We start from the raw sequence: 21,391 nt of genomic DNA on the forward strand, positions 1-21,391 counted from the left end.
TATATGTATATATATATATATATATGTATATATATATATATATATATATATATACCATATTGAATGAAGGGGGAAGCACAGAGTGGAGACACAAGGCCCAAGTGTCGGCCACTGGAGATCCCCTCATAGAGGGGTTTAGGAGAGGAGATGGGTCAGTCAGGGTGCGAGGTAGTACCGATGAAGAACACAGCTTTCCGCCAGATCCTGGATGCTTCCTCCCCCCCCAACTACCATGATCCAATTTCTACCTTGCAGGGCTGGATAGGGCAGAGGCTGTACACTGGTACATATGGGGGCTGGAGGCACAGGGAATTCAGGGTGGATGATACCTTCAGGACCAAGGGTGTGAGGGCCGATGCTGGGAGAGTGGAGGGTGAGTGGGTTGGAAAGGAGGAACTGATTACAAGGATCCACATGTGACCTCCTCCCTGGGAGATGGACGGCAGAGAAGGGGGGAAAGGGAGACTCCGGATGGGGCAAGATATGACAAAATAACAATGTATAAATTACCAAGGGCACATGAGGGAGGGGGTGTCGGGGAGGGAGGGGGAAAAAAAGAGGACCTGATGCAAAGGGCTTAAGTGGAGAGCAAATGCTTCGAGAATGATTGGGGCAGGGAATGTGCGGATGTGCTTTATACAATTGATGTATGTATATGTATGGATTGTGATAAGAGTTGTATGAGCCCCTAATAAAATGTTTTTTAAAAATTCTATCAAGCCATCTCCAGTTTACTTTTATCACCAAATCCCCACCTTCCAAATACTTTACCTCCTTCGTTGTTTCCAACTTTTGCATTTCTAGTGCTCATAGTTATCAATGTATCTGGATTACATGTTTGATCAATTTCTGACTGAAGTCTTTGGTATTATTCTTCAATATATTCATCCTTTCCTTTTGTGGCTGCTGTGTAACTTTTCATAATACTTGTATCAGATGGCTTTGCCTAAACATGTATATACATAATCCTATCGTAGACAGTACTTTATAACATGATTCACTTTGATGTGTCCTTTTTAAAGATGAAAACTTCTGAACACTGGGAAAGGACAGGAGGATTGAAAAAAAATTGTCTAACAATAGCCAAAAAGTGGCTCGCCTTCAACAAACAAAAAAGAAATTTCTTAAAGCATAGTAGGAAACCTGGTGTTTCCATCAAAGCTTAAGGCGGAAATATTACCTTGGAAAGATTTTCAGTGAGACATCCAAAACACTAGGTAATGGCTACAGGTAAAAATGAGTAGAATGAACCACTGAATGGGGCTGTCCATGGAAACTCATTTACTGACACGAGTACCATCCTCCATCAATTGTCAGCATAGGGAGGCATACTTGCAGAAGAGGCTTTTCAAACGGCATGGAGCGAAAATTCTCCCCCTCCCTCTCCAGTCATGCATGTTGGACTTTCTGCAGTCCTCTCTCCTCCTGCAAGTTGCTATGGGACAAGTGTTTTTTGTGTCTGACATCGCAAAGTTTCTCATTGGCTGAGGCGCCTCCATGACGATGACCAAAGAAAACTTACCTGCTCGGCTCCTCGTTACCTCAGAGGGAGTGTTTCTTGAGACCGAGAGGCTTGGGTAAAAAAAACCAAACAAACAAACAAAAAAAACACTGTTGGTCCCAGTATAAACAAGGTGAATGTGAAGGCAGACATCACTGAGAAGGAGAGTCTGCTGTAGATAAGTTCCAAACAGACACATTGGAAAATCAAACCATCACAAGCACAGGTGGAAATGAGAAGAGAAAGAACCCCAATGCAAAGGCTAATGGGCCAGGACAAGGTGAGATGGCCTAATTCATGTGCGTTCCTGCTGCTGCTTTTTCTTCTTCTCCTTCTTCACCTTCCACTTACTTCCCCACCAAGGTTCCAACTTTGTTTTTGCCTGCCACATGCCCTCTCCTCAACCTAGGCCCCTTCTCAACATAATACCCTTGCTACCCTCCTCCTTCCCCCCCCCCCACCCCAAACTAATGGTCCCTCTCTATTTTATTCCCCCAATGGAGATGATGTTGCAAAAGGTACAATCTGGAGGGACCAGAATTCACCAACATCAACCAGAGCAAAGAAGTGAGCAGTCGTAGTCTTTTATTACAGGAAGGATATGGAAGAAGATGAATGTTCACCACAAGAGATAGAGGAAGTCCCACAGTACACCAGTCTTCCACATAGTTCGCCAGTCCTCGCGAGAAACCTCTTGCTCACGCAGTATTAACAACAATAAAGTACCTGGTGTGGCCTCAGAGGAGACCCTGGAGAAAACCTGAAAGATATAGACAACAAATCATACACTCTTAGGATATACTGAAATTGGTTTATGATTCAAATGGATTCCACATGTGTCAGTGCGTTCTGTGATGGTGAGAGAAGACCACGAGGTTTTCAGGGGCCCTCCGTGACTGATGATCAAGATGGTGTGTGCAGACTAGTTATTGAAGACAAGCCATCAATGTCTCAAAAGAAAGGATTACAAAGAGCTTGGTGGTGGTGGTGGTGGTGGTGGTGGTGGTGTGTGTGTGTGTGGTGTTCTCAGAGGAACTCATTTAATTGGTGTGGCATTGCCATTCGCTAACAAACACATTCTTAGCATCCTAAAATCATAATGCCACGTTCTTCAGGAAGTGCAACTTAACGTGATGTGCTCAGCATATAGATTAAACAAACATGGTGAGGTGATGCAACCATGTTAAATCTTGTCGTGGTCCTTGTTTTCTTCTCAAAAATGACTCATCTCATGTTCTGGATCAGCAGACACACAATGAAGTGTTATGCAATTCCCATTTCCCTCAAGGCTACCCATTGATTTTCTTGATTCATGCAGTTGCTTGATTTGCCTGGTCAATAAAACACAAGGTTGGTTCACATGGTTAAGTAATTAGCCTGCTACCATCCAGGTTAGAAGTGTGAGTTCATTCAGAGGCAGTTTAGAAGAAAGGCTGTACAATCAATTTCCAAGGAATCAGATGTTCAAAATCATACCCTTGGACACTAGTAAGACTTTCCCTCGTCCTCTGGCACGCAGCTCTTGGTTGCCAGCACACTGAGACCTACAAGGCAATAGTTATTCCCAAGGGGAAATGGGAACCTATGGCCCCAATTTATGTAAAACAGAAATCCATGGAACCTCCCCCATCCATGAGGCAGCAAGTCCCCAAGCTTTCTGGCATTCCTGGTTACCCCAGAATCAGTGCCTCCCCCTCATCCTCCCTTAAAAGCATAAAGGCTTTTGAGACCTAAATTCTCCATCTTTGGGAAACCAGGACTTGAGTTTCTTGGTGTGGCATTGGCCTTGGTCTTATGGAAAATGGGAGATAAGCATAACACATTGGGATATTTATGTTTTCTCCACTGGGCATGAGGAGGTGAGACAGCACCTTCGTTACAGTGGCCCTAGTCTTCCAGAAGGTGGAAACCGGGAGGCAATATGAGTTACAAATTAGGATCCTAATAGCAAGGTCAGCATTTCAGAACCACGTGCCTCACCTCCGAAGATATGTCTTTCCACTGCTGAAAAGGTTTGCAGTTTGTGGAAAACGGAAGGCTCATCCTGCCCTGTAGTCTTTGGTTGTTAGGTTTAGTTAGAATTACAGGCTCAGAAACTGACAGGGCCAGTTTTCCTCTGCCCTGTGGGGATGCTATGAATCTTTGGGAGAAGCTCCCTGAAGGGCTTCTGGGCCTACACGTACCAGTACGGGGTCGCGTGTAAGAAAATATTTGCAGACAAAACCACTTGCAAGGGGATTGGGCAGTGTAGTCCAGGGGCACAGGTTGATTCTTATTCAGAACGGGTGTGGAAATTCCACCCAATAGGGTTAAGCCACTTGGCTTACGTATGCAGCCATCCTGCCACCACAAACTTTAGTTTGGTAAAAAGCATCCTGTGTCTTGGACATGGATTCTCAGCGCTTCCTACATTATGACGCCATACCGAACTGCAGCAACCGAGTGGAAACAGCAGAAACGGTAGACTGGCATGGCTTACCTCAGCCTAATGGGATTATCGAGTATCTGTTATGTGGTAGACACTGTAGGCTTGTGGACTCACAGCACCAGAGAGCCGATCCCTTAGATGTATGAATACGGGGAAAAGACCTGCTTAGCCTTGTTGGGTAACCTGTTGATGAACCTTGACCCCTTGGCCTCTCAACAGAGCTGAAAGCACTTGCTGTCCCCAGAGCATGTGACTACATTGGCCATGATGCCGAAATACACTCTGAAGGCTGTGACTATGCATCTGCAACAGTTGGAATAAAACTTTTGGTGACATTGTGCTAATTAAAAGGTTCATTGTATTGTGTACTGAGTAACAAAATTGAAATAATGTGTGCACGACTCATGCTCTTTTGAAAAGAATAAATCTTAAAGCTGAGATAAAAAGTGGATGCCGCACTTGACTGATCATTGCATGGTTGGGGTAATATGTGTGTGCGTTCAATCATATATAGAGCTTGTGAGTCCTGGATTGCAGTGGGAAATTCTAGCACCGTAGTTTTGAGGGAAATTAGGCAGTTGCTTAAATTGTATGTAAAACATTATCTTTTGAACCTCACCTTCCTCCCTCAGGGGGGACATTCAGGAGCCATAGCGGGCTGTGACACTTGAATGCATGCAGAACTGGGAGACTTGTGGGGGCAGCTGCTGTGCTGTGCTCTTGGTCCATAAGGCGAGACTACCGCAGTAGACTTGTGGACTCACAGGGAAACTGGGTTGAGTGCCCTTGGCTAGGGAGTCTGCTGGTGGAGTTGGGGGTCTCTGAGCCTTTGTCAAAGGTAAAGGGGCCTTGCTGGCCCAAGGAATATGTGGCTGTCCTGAACTTGCTGACCCAAAAGAGAACTGACTGCCTTTGATTAGGAAGCCTGCTGTGGGTTTGCGTGAATTGAGGAATTGTCTGTGTAGTAGATGGGACCCGGTGGCCACGGGAACAGATTCGCGAGGGCATTGTTTGCTTCGGAAGCTGGTTAGCAGACTGAAGGTCCTCCGTGTGCTTGTGTGTGGAGCTGCAGTGACTGCAACCCTTACCTGAGCGGTGGTACGGAGGGGGGATGATGCCTGTTCTGATCGGAGGAATGAGTCCAGCGCAAATCACATACTCTGTAACTTCAGGGTGCCAAAGATCTCTCCCTTAGCCACTAGGGCTGAGGCAACTGCCCCAAGGAGAGCCTCTCTTTTAGGAGCCTAAAGTTAGTGGACAACACTTGGATGTAAGACATGGGGGCCTGCCCTCATGACACAGTAGAAGTGTCTGCTCCTCTGATACTCAATAAGTGATTCCTGACCAGGACGCTGGGTCGTCGTCTCTGGGAAGTAAGCTCAGCTTGTCCCTTCCCTCTGGAATCAGGGGTGCAATGGCCCTCTCTACTACCCATGCTGCAGTTCCCTCCCGTCACTAGGAGGCTGTAGCCTAGCCAATTGCAGTTCAGGATGGTGCAGTGCCATCCTGTTACACTCATGGAGACAGGGACCTCCCTCTTTGAACCCAGGAAATCATGAACACCGTGTTGCGTTAAATGAGCACATAGGTTTGCTACCCACCAGGAGGTCACGAAACCTACTTTGGAGCCCTAAAAAAATCGTCTCTGCAATTTTTGATACTTAAAGTGGGCGCCTTACCCCCAGGGATTCCCTTTGCTTTGCTTCCTCTCTTGGAGCTTATTCAGTGACATACCAGGTCGCTGGAGTCCATGCAGTAAGAAAGCTGAAGCCCTTGAATCATGTTCCTCCTGCTGACTATGCCCTCTGAAACTCTGGAGGTCACGTCTCCAATTCCTGGAAATCAGAGAAGCTTCACCATGCCCACTGTGACTGAGGAGCCTGTGACCCTAGCTCTTTAGTAGGAGAGAAAATAGCCCCGTCCTCTGGTCCTCAGTGAAATGTTGGCCCCACCCTCTGAAACCTAGGAGCCTGCGAGAGAAGCACCTGGCTGGGCCATCCAGATTCCTGGAGGCAAAAGCTCCTCTGCTGGAAGCAGTCGCCTTCTCTGCCACAGAGAGGCAATAGCTGTGCAACTAGGAACGGGAAGGCAATCGCCTCTCTTCTCTCTGGACCACAACAGGCTATGGGAGCTGTGAAGAGCTTGTTGCAGGCCTGTGCTACTGGAGGGTACAAGGTTCCACCTCTGAGTCCAGGGGCAGAATGTCCCTGCTTCCTAGTTTTTTTTTGTTTTGTTTTTTTAGGGGAAGATAGCTGGAAACTCTCTCTTCCAGAAGAAAATGAACCCTCACCTAGAGCTCAGCCATGGCTCATTTAGTCTTTGGTGCTCCATCCCCAACACCTATGAAGCAATGTGGCCAAGCTCCTGATCCCCAAGTGGCCTTCTCCCATCAAGTTGCAACCAATGTGGCCTTCTCCCTGCCACTGGGTCGTTAGAAGACCTTGGCTTCTTGTGTAGAAATCAGGTAGGATTTCGCCCTGCATTCTGGAACCCCAGGGTGTGTGTGCTCAAGTTCTTAATATCAGGTAGGCTTGGCCCTGATCTCTTCACCAATGGACGATGGGTCAGCTACTCACAGCCCAGGAGTCTGGGCCCTGTTCCAGAAACAAGATTAGGATCCTCTCTTTGTACCATCTGGAAATTTGGCCTTGCCCCTTGCATAGTTGACTACCTTCTGGAACACAGGCCGGTGTGCACAAGCTGGCTATGAGAAACCATTTTAACCCCAGGTCTATCTTCCTCAGCAACTGCTGAGCCCCAAACGCCTGCTTTCAGCAACCAGAGCAGTAAGCATGGGACCAAGGGGAAAGACTAGAGCCAAGGGTCCCCATGCCCTCGCCCAGGACAGGGGGTGGACACCGGAGGAGTCGAGCCTTGGGCGCATCGTGGTGGAGCAGGTCGAGGCGTTGGCGTTAAAAGCAAGCAGTGGAGAGATGCACTGATGGAAGGCGCTGCAGAAGAAAGGGGCCGCTGGGGTGTGGAGAGGAAAACACTCTACCTCAAAACCAGCCTGGGTCATAGGAGCTGAGTGCACATCTACAGCAGAAGAGAAGAACGGCAGCTCTGTTCTCAGAAAGGAAACCTCTCAACCCATTTGCATTTGAGTTTCGCATGAACCAGTACTTTATTTGCTTAAAACCTAGACAACCATTGTCAGTTTGGGAAGCAAGTTCCGTGGCAGAGAGCTCGGCCATGCCATCTCAATGTCAGGGTTGGGTTGGGTTTGCTTTTCCCTGGGGTGGGGGATATACCTGGTAAAATTTTACCTAAGAAACAAACAACATACATATTATAAAAATACGAACCCTTAAGAGAATGAGATCTGAAATCCAAAGTGATTTCCGTTTTGGCCACCCTGCCTTTTTAAAAAAAAAATTATTTTTGCTTCTTAAAGACCGCACAGGATAGAGTGTCCCCTGCGAGTCTCTGCACCCCGATATGAATGAAAAGGGCACTGGCACCCTCAGAGTCAGGCAGCCCCTCCCAAGACAAAAATAGGAATACTTTTAGTAACAACTTAGAATTCATCTTCATCTCCTTCCCTACCTGCCTCATCAGTGGAAGCTTAAGGTCATGATTTTTTAAAAAGACATGGATACTCATGTATAGAGATAATAAAAGCTCGTATTAGAGGATGTTTTTTTAAAAGTGCAGGTAGGAAAAAAAAAAAGAAGCAATCACTTTTAACTAAGTCCATACTACACTTTTTGATTACTAGTCAACTTCCTATCATTTAGCAAAAAGTAAAATGTTTATAGTGTTCATCTCAAACCATAATTGCGATACAACCGTACATGAAAATAAAAAGATGAAGCAGTCAATCCAGGGATTAATTTGACACGGCTTTCATTGAGGGTGGGGTGGGTGGTGATGGCAAAGAGAAGACCAGCATCCAAGAGAGGTAACTGAAAAGATACAGTGGTTTTCTTTTCTTTTCTTTTCTTTTTTTTAAAAAGGAAGAAAGAAAAGGTTAACAACAACAAAAAGGCATTCAAAGCCTTTAGTCAAACCATAGCCAAAACCACGACCCATGCCTTCATCCATTGTGTCAAACACATTTGTACATATGTGGCCATGGTCTTGTAAACCATCGATGCAGAAAACTTCTGCCGTAGGTATTTCACGGTTCATTAAAGGAGCTCTCTTCCCCACCATCCATGCCCAAAGCTGAAATGCCTCCTAAAGCCTTTCCTGAAAACACAGAATTAGTCTCCTTTATTTCACAGTATACTTGGTGCATATTGCATATCTTTTATGCACACCACCCATAACCTCTTTTTTTGTGGAAGTTTGGTGACAGGAAAAACCTACCTGTGAAATAAAAATTCATGAAAAATTCCAATGTGCACAAGAAAATTTTAATGTTAACCTCCTGAAAAGTTTACCCTGCATACATAGATGGGTACACTAATACATACATGAAAATATACAAAGAAAATTCGAAACTGTTTGCAGTGGTAAATGTTGAATGATAGAACACAATTGAGAAAAAAATGAACTTTGGTTTTCCAATTATCCTCAATTCTATCGAATCAATTGGAACTCTGAGTCCCAGAACCTCCCCTCAAATATCAGAACGAAATGTTGCAGCTCACTTTGATTTCCTGCACTGACAACCATTGAAGCGCCCTCTTCCCCCCAAACAAGAAAACCAAAGCAGTGGTCCTCAGCGCTCAAGGTCTAACTCAGGCAAACAGGCTCACGGTGGCAAACGACTCCAGCAAACAGTGCTGTGGGGAGGAAACCCTGGGAACGATGGGAGGAAGCTTAGGCATCAGCCCCCCTTTGCCCCTCAGGGTTTCTCAGACCTGGGGGTGCGATGCTGTCAAGATGGCGTTTCACCAGGCTAAGTTGTTCCAGGAAACAGTTGGTGGAAACTCGTAGCACAAGAGCGTCTTCTTCGATCCATCGGCTAAAGGGAGAGGAGAGGATATAATTTATCAGGCCAGCAAAGCCATCGCAGTCGGTGCACACACTACCTAACCAGACCAAAGAGTCAGCTTCTCCTGGGGTGGGGGTGAGGTACAGATTAACACTTCGGATCGCTATACCCAAGGTCACTGTTGAAACCCACCAGTGCTCCTAGGGAGAATGGTCACGCTGGCTGTCTCCGTAAGGACTGACAGCCTTGCGATCGATAGCAGTGGGTTTGTATTTTATCTCCAACATGCGCCCTCTCTGGCGCATATTAGGCCAAGTAGCTGCCACCCTCATCATCCCAGGCCCCTTGTAGAACTTACACAGTCAGGACGCTGCCCTGAACGCTCAACTGCATATTAATCTGTTCCCGGTAGCTCCGTAAAGCTGGGGCCAGCATGCTTCGAGCTGTCTCTGCCTCCAGAGGAGACCGGAATGGAGCGACGATCGTGCTGCAAGCGGGTGGTTAAGGGACCACTGGACACTGTTTTGAGCCGCAGCCTCCTCGTCCCTCTCAGGACTGGCTTCAGCAGGACACCCTCTCCTTCTGGCCTCCACCAAGCAATGCCCAGCTCAAACCGGTCTAGACTGCCTCCCTCCCCCTTACGTGGGCCTGCTGTCCCACCACCCCTGTACGCCAGCCCCTCAGTACCTCCGGGCCTGTGATATCTACACAGACCACTGCAGTTCCCCGCCCCCCATGGACCAAGAGCCTCCCCCACCCACCCGAGAAGGTCACAGTGGGCATGCAGGACGTGGCAGGGGTGGGTGGTGAGTTTCTCTCACAAAGGATACAAGTCGAGATTTCGGTTGGCTGGACCACGAGGTGCCCGCACCGGATCTCCAACGGGCCCTGGAACAGCCTGGGCCTGCGCTGCCCCAGGCGCCGGAGGGTCTGCTCTCTCCACCGCCTCTTCACCACTCGGGCGCTCGGGGTTCCCAGGTGCTGCCTGGACGCCGAGGGCGACGGGGTGCACTTGACGGCCACCGCTAGAGCTACCCGGGCCATGCGGATCGATACTCCTGGAGCTACTCTCAACTTGGGGACCCTCGGGACCACTGGGCGCCTCATGGTGGCTCTCCCGGTCCCCATCCTGGCCAGCATGCCCGTGAGAGCCTTGAAGGCAGCCATGGCCTCTGAGGCCTTCACGGCCCCCTTGATCACCGGTATCCTCGGCTTCTCCGTGACCACGCTGGCCCTCAGGGCGGTGTGTACCCTGCCGGCTATCCTGGGCACTTGCTAAATCACGGGCCACCCCTCTGCCCCCGGCACGTGAGCCCCGCATGGCGTCTCCTCGACCTGCGAATCTCTCCTCAGAGCGCGCGAATCTCTCCTCAGAGCGCACGACAAACCGTCGCTGATCTCATCCGGGATCTTGTAAGCCCCTCCCCTCAGAAATGCGTGCACCCCAGTGCGCCTGCGCAGACAGCCAGGCGTCACGTGATCCCCTCCCCTCTCAACGACAGGGTTCCAACTGCGGAAGTGCTTCATCCACCAGCCCTGCCACTGAGCGCCTCCTCGGATGCCAGTGCGCGTGTGCAGAGCGCCCTCTGTGGCCGCATCCGTCGGTGCGCGCCATTAGATCCTCCCCTAAGGCCCAGCCGCTTGGTGGCGCAGAGCCGGCATCTGTCCCAGGAGCGCCTGGCCACCTGCTGGAGCAGGGACGCGTGTGCACACACGGCTTGTGTTTTCACCATCCATCGAAAATCTGAAAGATTCACAATTTTTTTTCACGAAAATGGTCCTCTTATTGTCTTTTCATAGGGGGAATGGGAAAGATGATTATTTTCTTCATGTTCGGTAGTAACGTTGGGAATAATAAGGTCTCAGTGGTTTCTTGTTCTTGGCTTTGATTTTTAGGGTGAGCAGACATATGGCCCGTCCTTTATTGTGTTTAGATCTTTATTTCTCCTATGATTGCCTGTGCATGTCTCAATCTGTTTTTCCCCTTGGCTGATTGCCAGTCTTTCTTTTAAAATCTTTAAGAGTCCTTGTCTAGTAAGGGGATGAGCAGTTTGTCTATGGAAAGCAGGGCAAATGCATGTCCTGTTGTGTCTCTATTTGGCTTTATATATAACAAATTTGTTTGCATGCTTTTAATTATTACACAGGCAATTCGGCTAACATTTCCCTCTACAGTCTCAGTCTCCCTATGCCCCCCCCCCCCCCCGCCAAATTTGGCGGTATCTTCCCTACTCAGGATTCTGAAAGTACAGTGAGACCCGAGAGAGCTGAAACTCAACAGGAGTCTTGTGTAAAAGCTTCGAATGGTTTCCCACTTTGCCAGGATGCACTCTTACCACTTCCCCATTGCTCCTTTTTAGTGGAGCCTTCCATTTGCCCTGTCTCTGCAGTTTCTGCCTCACACCCCTTCCAAGAAGTTTGCAAAGTCCAGCGGTGTCGTCATACACAATCTCTCTCTATTTTCTTCCGGTTGCCAGGGCGTTCAGACTGAAACCCATGACCCACAAAAATGTGGATGAAGTAGAGGACTTATACGTGGGGTGTTCCCCGGACAGCATTTGAATAGTTTGCATGCGTTTGTCACCCTTGCTTATCCAGCTTCATTGTTAAAGAGTTCATATTTTTCCTCCTGATTTAAAAAACAACAACCTTACTATTCAAGAACAGAGCCCCCGCTACCATCGTGACACACAGTGGCCCTACATAGGGTATATGAGACTGTTGATCTTCCTTCATCACAGCAGCTGGTGAGTTTTCTACCACTGGCCTTCAGGGTAGCAGCCTAACAGTGAAGCACAGAGGCACCAGCCCACATTTTGTGGACTGTTTGTTGTTTCAGTTGATTTCTGGGCTATTTGTTAACTCTTTGGCTCTGTGGGAATATAACTATGCCAGCATCACATCTCAGGATAAGAAAATTCTACAAATGTTGCCGAAGGACCTTGACAGGGAGCTGCCAGAGCTCAAGCCTGTTTCGGAAGAGGGCAGGGGACAACATGGCTGATTCCTCTGGTGACATGAACACAGGCGCATAATATCAGATTTTTCCTGGTGTTTTATTAATTATACAAAGGCATTGGGCTGTGTGGATCCTACAAATTCATGGAGCTAATGGTCTTGCTTTGGGGTCTTAGGGGAAGTTAGTACCACAGGCTGAGGACCACCTATTGCTTCTCTGTGTCAATGATTCCCAACAGGGGAGTTATAGCATCCAGAAATCCAGATGGCCAAGCCAGGTGCTTCTCCCACAGGGTCCTAGGTCCTAGGAGGCGGGGCTCACAATTACCTGAGGACGTAGATTTGGGATAATCCCTCCTGTTCTGCCAGTGGCCTGGTCACAGTGTCCTCAGTCCCAGTGGGTGTGACTAAGCTACTGTGATGTTCAGGAAACAGAGACATCACCTCCAGGGTTTCAGAGGGCATAGCCACCAGCAGGAACATGCTGCAAGGGCTTCGGCTTTCTTCCTGCATGGACTCCAGGGATCTGAGATATCACTGCTTGAGCTCCGTGAGAGGGATCAAAGCATAGGGAGTTCCAGAGGCCAGGGCCACCACTCTTTAAGTACCACAAAATGCAGACCTCCTGGAGGGTAGCAGGCCTACCCACTCATTTAACCAGGCCATGACTTCCTGAGTTCTTAAAGACAGGCCACTATCTCCGTGAGTGTCATAGGATGGTACTGAACTCTCTTGACCTCCAATTGGTTACGCTACAGGCTCTTGGTGACCAGAGAGAACTGTATCATGGGTAATAGGGCGAATGCAACCCCCACAAGCTGTGGTTACTTTCCATACAAAAGTAAAATGACAGAGGGCATGGACAAACAGTAAGCAAACATTAAGAAATCAGTTAATTCCATTCTACTTGCTAGAACACACCATGAGGGCACCATTTTTGTAAATGATTTGAAACCTTTCCATTTTTCAGGTGATGACCAATATGGAAGCCTTGTTTGTAGACACACCAAAGATAAATGCATGTATACTTTCTATTATCTGTCAAAATATGAACACAACTTTCGATTGGATTGAACAAAATGTTCGTCTTTATTACTAGGCAAAGCAGGAGCTCCATGGGATGTTCTGCTCTGGGGATGCAGTGGAACAAAGCTTGTTTCTCCCCTCTAGGGCAGCAGGGCCTTTTTTATTTTTTTTTAAGGAGCCATGATAGAAACATAAGCCCGGCAGAATGTGATAACACTCTCTGCTTTCCATGGGTGAAAGCAGGCAGTCAGCTACCCTGATTTTCATGGGTGGAAGGAGGGCGGGTTCTGCCTTCAGGGGTTCCCTGGGGATTTTTTCCAGGCTCCCATATTCTTGAGGGCTTACATTGAGAGTAGAGGGACCCTCTGGTAGTTTTCCTTTCCTCTTGGGCACTCAGTTTTCCAAGGGCCCTTCTCCCTGCAATCTCACATTGGTCCATTGACTCGCTGGCACTGGTACCATCATCCATTAGGCGTGGACATAGGGTGCTGTGTTTGTAGAATGGGCAGATCAGTTTGGGAAAGCTTTCCAATGACATAGAGAGAACGTGTTCCCTCTCGCGCCAGGTATATTGGCTCCTCTGGGGTCACCTGACCTCCTTTAGGGTACTATGGGTGAAATGCTCTGTGAGGTCGAGACTCTATAGGGCTCACATTGGCAGAGAGTGTAGCCATGACGAGCGACCAAACGAAGCTGACCTGTTTGCTCCCAGTTGTGTGGGATGGTGTGTTTTAGGAGATCAATGGACTTGAGAGAAATTCACATTCGTTTCCAGAATGGATGGAGTGTCTAAGCAGGCAGGCATGACTGAGATCACACAAGAGCCTGCTGTGGATAGTGAATAAGCAGACACAATGTGAAAAATATACAGTCACAAGCACCTGTGGGAATGAAAAGAGGTAGACCACCCATCCCCACAGGATTATGGAAAAGTACAAGGTCATATAGATTATTCAAGGCTCTTCTTCCTCACCTTACCCTGCTTTCCCCTCCCCCAAGGTTCCAACCATATATTTGCCTGCCATGTGCCCCTTACCAATATAAGACCCATCTCATGATAATACCCTTGCAATTCTGCTCCCACTTTCTCTCAAAGTAATGGTCTTTCTCTATTTTATTCTCAGATGGAAAAGATGTTGCAAAAGTTACAATGTCTCATGACCAGAGGTTCCAAAAACCTACCAGAGCAAAGACATGGGCAGTAGAAGGCTTTTTTTTTTTTAACAGGAAGGACATGAAAGAAGATGAACATCCAGCAAATGAGATAGAGGAGGTCTCTGAAAACAGCAGTCCTGCATGTAACAATTTTTTCTCCCAAAGGGCTGACAACATTAAAATGCCAGGGGTGGCTTCAGAGGAGGCTCTGTAAAATCCCTGAATGACATAGCCACCAAAACTTACACTGGAGGATAGACTGCTGAGTGGTTTATGATTCACATTAAGTGTCATATGTCGGAACGAGGAGGTGCGTGTGTCCGTGATATTCTTGATGGTGACGACGGAGAAGAAGAAGAAGAGAAGACAAGATATTTTAAGAGGAGGATGGGTGTGCCTCCATTGATGGTGAGGCCGAGGATGTGAGGAGACTTTAGATATTGAAAAAAAAATGTCATGAGTAATCCAGAAGGAAAAGGTACAAAGTAGTTTGTTTTGGTGGTGGTGGTGTGTGTTTGGAGAAACTCACTTATTTGTGGCAGCAGTGTCATTCTCCAATATAGGAAACCAAGTTCTTGCCGTCCTCCAATCGTGATGCTGCATTCTCCTTTGGATAATCAATCTTCTCTGATGATGAGCTCAGTATTTAAATTGATCCAGCAAATTGTGACGATACACCTGTGGTACCTAACTGTACTCGTGTTATAGCATGCTGTAGTCTTGTTCTCTTCTCAAAACAGCCTCTCCTTTCTTTTCTTTCTTTAAAACATTTTACTAGGGACTCATACAACTCTTATCACAATCCATACATATACATACATCAATTGTATAAAGCACATCTGTACATTCTTTGCCCTCATCATTTTCGACGCATTTGCTCTCCACTTAAGCCCTTTGCATCAGGTCCTCTTTTTCCCCTCCTCCCCGCTCCCCCCTCCCTCACGAGCCCTTGATAATTTATAAATTATTATTTTGTCATATCTTGCCCTATCAGGCGTCTCCCTTCACCACCTTTTCTGTTGTCCATCCCCCAGGGAGGAGGTCACATGTAGATCCTTGTTTTTTTTTGGTTCCCCCTTTCCAACCCATCCACCCTCTACCCTCCCAATATCGCCCGTCACACCCCTGGTCCTGAAGGGATCATCCACCCTGGATTCCCTGTGCCTCCAGCCCCCATATGCACCAGTGTACAACCTCTGCTCCATTCCGTCGGCACACAATGAAGGGCTCTGGAATTCCCATTTCTCACAAGGCTGCTCAGCATTTCTCATGCTTCATTTTCTCCACTGATTGGTCATTGTCAATAAAACACAAGTCCCTATGTTTCAGGAATTCTGTGATTGCTGCCAAGATATTTCTGACATCCGCAATGATAGGCTAAGCTCCACGTTCTCTTCTGAATATGGCCTGAATATCTCACAGCTTGCTACCAGTGTAGTCCTGCAACCACGGATGCATTATCTCCAACAAAGTTTACCTCCATGTGCTATTGATGCTATTCAGCAGTGTCAGCGCTCTGTGGGTTGACTTTCTTGGGATGGTACAAAGGTAGACCTATTTCGTCAGTTGGCCAAGCTGCTGTCTTCCGAACTTGCTGGCAGAGAAGCCATAGTGCTTCCAGGGTTGGATTAGTTTATTGAAACATTTCAGGTGGTATTCCATCAATGTTGGTTAATATTGATTTTTTCCGTTCAGTTCCTTCAGGTTGACTCATGCCGAGCTCTCTCTTCCGTTATGTTTGTCTAACACTGGATCGTTTCACATTTCATTATAATTTTTGAATTTGATTTTTCCCGGTGCCCATTCAAATGTTCTATGCATCTATCACATTCCTCATTCTTACATGTGTTTAGCTCCTCTATAATTAAGGAAAGCTTCCTGTAGCCTGTCTTTTTCAAGAGTTTTGTCTCTCTTCAACTATGAGGTACTTTAAAAAAATTTTAAAAATAATTTTATTGGGGGCTCTTACAACTCTTATTACAATCCATACATCCATTTTCTGTCTACTCGAACCCTTGGTATGAGCGCCTCATCTTTGTCCCTCCATTTCTCCCCAACTCTTCCACCAACATGAAACCATGATAAATAAAATGTATTATGATTTTCTGATCTTGACGCATCCTCTGTCTCTCTTTACCCATGTTTCTCTTGTTCATCACCTGGGGAGGTTATACGTTGGTCCTTCCCATCGGTTCTCCATTTCTCCTCTCCTTTTCCACCTACCCTCATGGTATGGCTACCTAAATTATTTTCAACGAGGCATTTCTCTTTCCTGGACTCAACGAGTAGAGAGCTCTTATCTGTACCAGTGTACATTCTGTTGTCTAGCAGGATTTTTAGGTTAGAATGAGTGTCATGATGGGGTGTGGGGGAGGGAGGAAGCATTAAAGAGCTAGAAGAATGTTGTATGCTTCATCAGTGAAATTCTGCCCTTTGGATGGCTCATGCTTTCCTTGTCACCCTTCTGTGAGGTGATGTCCAAATGTCTACTGCTGGGCTTTGGGTATCAACGCCCCCACCTCGTTCACATCGGTATGTTTGTTTACTTTGGGTCTTGTGATGCCTGATACATGATCCTGTCCGTGCCTCCTGATCACACAGAATAATGCGATTCTTCCATGTGGGCTTGTATGCTTCCCAGTTAGATGGCCACTTCTGTATCTTGAAGCCTTTAAGACCCCAGGTGCTATGTATTTTTTTTATAGCTGCGCACCATCAGCTTTCTACACCGCATTTCCTTAAGCAAATATTTTCCCTTAAGTGATGGTGTCCGGAAGGTGAGTATCACCGAGTGCCAGGTCTTTAGGATAAAGTGTTCTTCCCTTGAGGGATGACTTGAATTGAGGTCCAATGTCTGCCTTCTTTATTATTACATAACCTAGAAATACATCTCTCTCTCTCTCTATCTATCATCTATCTATCTATCTATCTACAGAAATCTATATACTAAGGGTTATATAAAATATATTTATATGTGTATGTGCCTTTATTTATATTTATATGTGTCCTTTGCCTCCTATTTTTTCCTCTATTTCCTTTCACTTTCCTCCCATCCAACTGTCATGTTTGACTTTCATATGGCTCTTGTATTTCCTCTCAGCTATATTGCACTTGATTAAACTCTAAGGGGCATTCTACTCCCACCTTGGCATCAACTTTGCTTAACAATGATGATCTTGATGTCTTCCCACAGCTCACCAGGTATTCCGTCATTAGTGTTCAAGGCATCATACCCTCTCCTGAGATGTTCTCCAAATTTAGGTGAGAACAAATCCAGGTCATATTTTGGCTGCTCTGGACCTGCTTTAAGTTTCTTCAGGATCTGTGTGAACTTGTATAGGAAGAATGGATGGTCTGTTCCAGAGTCAATCTCTGGCCTAGTCTTAGCTGCTGAGATTCAGCTTCTCCATCTTCTCTTCTCATGCATGAACTTAATCCTATTTTTCTCCATTTCATCTAAAAATGCACATTTACATTTTCCCTTTCTCTCATTGACAAAAGGAATTTGCTATATTGCAGTCATTGGTCTTGCAAAATTCTATCAAGCGACCTTCAACTTTACTTCTATCGCTAAATCCTTACCTTCCATTTACTCTGCCTCCTTCTCTTCCCAATTTTTGCATCACTACTGTCTATAATTATCAATGCATCTGGATTACATGTTTGATTAACTACTGATTGATGCCTCTGGTAGAATTCCTCAATATCTACAGCCCCTGCTTTCTTGGCTGGTGTATACCTTTGTATAATACTTGTATTGAATTGGTTTTCAGAAATGTGGATGTATGAAATCCTATCTCTGAAAGTGTTGTACTTCAAGGTTGACTTTGATATGTCCCTTTTAAACATGAAAAATTCTGGACAATGGGAAAGGGCAGTAGGATGGACAAAAGCATCTGGCAGTAGCCAAAATGTATCTTGCCTTCAACAAGCAAAAAGAACATTTCTTAAAGCGTGGTAGAAAAAAAAAACACATTTCCACGAAAATGTAAAAAGGGACATATTAGCTTGAAAGATTTTCAGTGAGATCCAAAATACTGGGTATTGGAGAGAGATGAAAAAGGATAACATGAATCGCGGTATTTGGGTTTCCATGGTAAACTCATTCCCTAGCTTGTGCCATACTCCATCATTAGTGAGCATATTGAGGTGTGTTTTTAGATACTGCAAGCCTATTTGTGATAGCTTTAGAAATGTCATGGAGTGAACATTCCCACTTGCCAATGAGGCATTTTGGCCTCAGTGGTTCCTTTTCCTCTTCCAAGATGCTGTGGGAGAAGTGTTCTGTGATTTTTGACCTCTCATTGGCTAGGGGATATATTTTTTAATAAAATTTCCAGGCCTTTCTTCTCAGACACCTTTGAGTGAATTGAAATTTCTAAGCTTTATGCCACCAGCCTAGGGAATTAACTGCAGCACCCTGAGTGTCAGAAGGATTCTGTTCACCATAGGGTTTTCTATGGCTCTTTGCAAATGGATTGCCAGAACTTTCTTATGAGGCACCTTTGTGTGTACTGACATTTCTAACATATTCATAAGTGAGCAACCTAGCAAGTTAACTGTATCACCACTGTGTTTCAGAAAACAACTCAAATCTTTAGGGTTTAAAAGGCTATTTTGGGGAGGGAAGTATATTATCAGGCTTTTCTTCTGTGGTGCTTCAGAGTGGACTAAAAATTCTAACCTCTCTTTTTGACACACCAGAATAGTAACTGTTAGCACCACTGTGTGTCAGTAGAATACTCAGATCCTTAGTCTTTGCAACAGCTACCTTTGAAAACAGACTGCTATGCCTTTTTTCTAAGGTGTTCCTGCATGGGTTCAAACTTTTAAGCTTCCTGTGAGCAGCCTAGCAAAATAACTGTTTGAACCATCCATGTGTGTCAGAAGAGAGCTGTGGTCCATAAGGCTCTATACCGGATCATTGTTATTTTTTTGTAATTTTATTGCCAGGATATTCTTCTGTCGCACTGATGACTGGACTCAGACGTCCAACTTTTATGTTAGCAGGCTAGCAAAAGAACTGTGTCCATGCAACCGCTGAAGACGAAGTGGGCGAATAAGCAAATATGATGAACAAAGCTGATGGTGCTCGGCTATCAAAAGATATAGTGTCTGGCGTCGAAAAGGCTTGCAAATAAACAAGTGGCCATCTAGCTCAGAAGCAACAAAGTCCACATGGAAGAACACACCAGCCTGTGCAATCACGAGGTGTCAAGGGGATCTATTATCAGGTATCAAAGAACAAAAATCATATCATTGGTTGTACACCTCCACGATACGGTCGCTGAGGATAAAGGGGTGCATAAGCAAATGTGGCAAAGAAAGCTGATGGTACCCAACGATAAAAAGGTATAGCATCTGCGTTCTTAAAGGCTTGAAGGTAAACAAGCAGCCATCTAGCTCAGAAGCAACAAAGCCCACATGGAAGAACCACATGAGCCTTTGTGATCATGAGATGTCGAAGGGATCAGGGATCAGGCATCATCAGAACAAAAATAAAACTTACCATAGTGAATGAAGGGGGAAGTGCAGAGTGGAGACCCAAAGCCCATTTGTCAGCCACCGGAGATCCCCTTACAGAGGGCACTAGGGGAGGATATGAGCCAGTGAAGGTGTGATATAGCACCGATGAAAACTACAACTTTCCTCTAGTTCCTAAATGCTTCCTTCTCCCCCACCCCCCACTATTATGTTCCGAATTCTACCTTGCAAGTCTGGCTAGACAAGAGGATGTACACTGGTATAGATAGGAACTGGAAACACAGGGAATCCAGGGTGGATGATCCCTTAAGGACCAGGGGTGTGGGTTCTATACTGGGAGGATAGAGGGAGAGTGGGTTGGAAAGAGGGAACCGATTACAAGAATCTACATGTGACCTCCTCCCTGGGGACAGACAACAGAAAAATTGGGTGAAGTGAGACGTCAGACAGGGAAAGATATGACAAATAATAATTTATAAATTATCAACTGCTCATGAAGAGGGGGGAGAGGGAAGGGAGCGTAAAAATGAGGACCTGATGTGAAGGGCTAAAGTGGAGAGCAAATGTTTTGAGAAAGATGAGGGCAATGAACATACAGATGTGCTTTACACAATTGATGTATATATGGATTGGGATGAGAGTTGTATGTGCCCCTAATAAGATGATTAAAACAAGAACTGTGTCCATCATGTTTGTGTCGTAAGGGAAAGACGTTGCATAGGATTTTCCAGACCTTGGTTTATAGACATTCATTGTCAGGCCTTTCTTCTGAGGTGCATCTGTTTGGAGTCAAACTTTTAAGCATTATATTAGCTACGCAGGGAAAAACTCCAGGGCATGAGAACCAAGCCACATGAGTTCCAGAGCTCAGGTTCAAGCATTACATCAAGGGGCAGACGCCCTAAGTCCTTCTAACCCCCAAGGCCACTAGGGTTGCAAAGGACAGGGACATCTCCACTGAAGTACCCGGGGCTTAACCTACTGGGTTGCAGAGGGCATTGAACCCACAGCCTGGAGAACCATTAGATTAGGTGAACGCTTGCCAGGCTTCATGAGAGGGGTCTCTACCTCTGGGAATAGGAAAGTGGGCTACTGTATCGTCCAGCATCAGAAAACAGCGCCAGGTGTGTGTTTCTGTGTGTGTGTGTGTGTGTGTGTGTGTGCATGCCAAGTCCTTTCAACTCCAAGAGGTGGATATATTCTAGTTTACAAAGCACAGAACAAGCACCATCTATGTCCCAGTACCTGAAGCCATCGCCCCTTTGTTAAAGAGTTCAGGGTCACTGTCTCTTTGGGCCTATAGGCAGAGGTGCAGATTCCAGGAATCCAGAGGGCAACTCCAGCCTCTTCTGAGTCCAGAGGCGGAGCTACATGAAGCCCTTGTTTCCCAAAGTATCCGTTATTTCCTTAGGAAGCACAGGGGGTAGAACCTGGGGATGCTGCCTCCTGGGTTCCAAAGAGAGGGATCACAATGTCCACTAATACTGTATGGTAGGATCACCCACTTTTGATTTTGACGTAATGGAGGTATGGCCTGCTGGGGTCTACAATCAGTGGCCCCACTTCCCAGGTCACAGATCTGGAGTTATTGGCTTGGTGGTCCCAGAGAAGGTGCTACAACCTATGAGAGGACTAGAAATCCAACTAGGCAATGAGGAGAGACCAAAGGTTGGGCCAACACTACCCAGATGAACTTGAGGTGGATCAAGTGAACAGCTCGGTAGTCTATGAGGCCAGGTAACTTACTCCTAAGTGCAAGTGTGGAGCCACCATTTTCCTGATGATGATAGTCCTCAGGATAAAATGGTTTCTGATATCCAGCACATGGAGGCTTGCCTGGGTTTCAGACGGTAATCAGTCACCTGCTCTCTGAGGAACAAGGCCATTATATAAGTAGTACAAAGGTGGCTTCCTCACATTTACCGTGAAGGAGCACCAACCCTAGAATGTCAGATGG

The sequence above is a fragment of the Tenrec ecaudatus genome, chromosome X (genome assembly GCF_050624435.1).
Source record: "Tenrec ecaudatus isolate mTenEca1 chromosome X, mTenEca1.hap1, whole genome shotgun sequence".
Classification (NCBI taxonomy): Eukaryota; Metazoa; Chordata; class Mammalia; order Afrosoricida; family Tenrecidae; genus Tenrec; species Tenrec ecaudatus.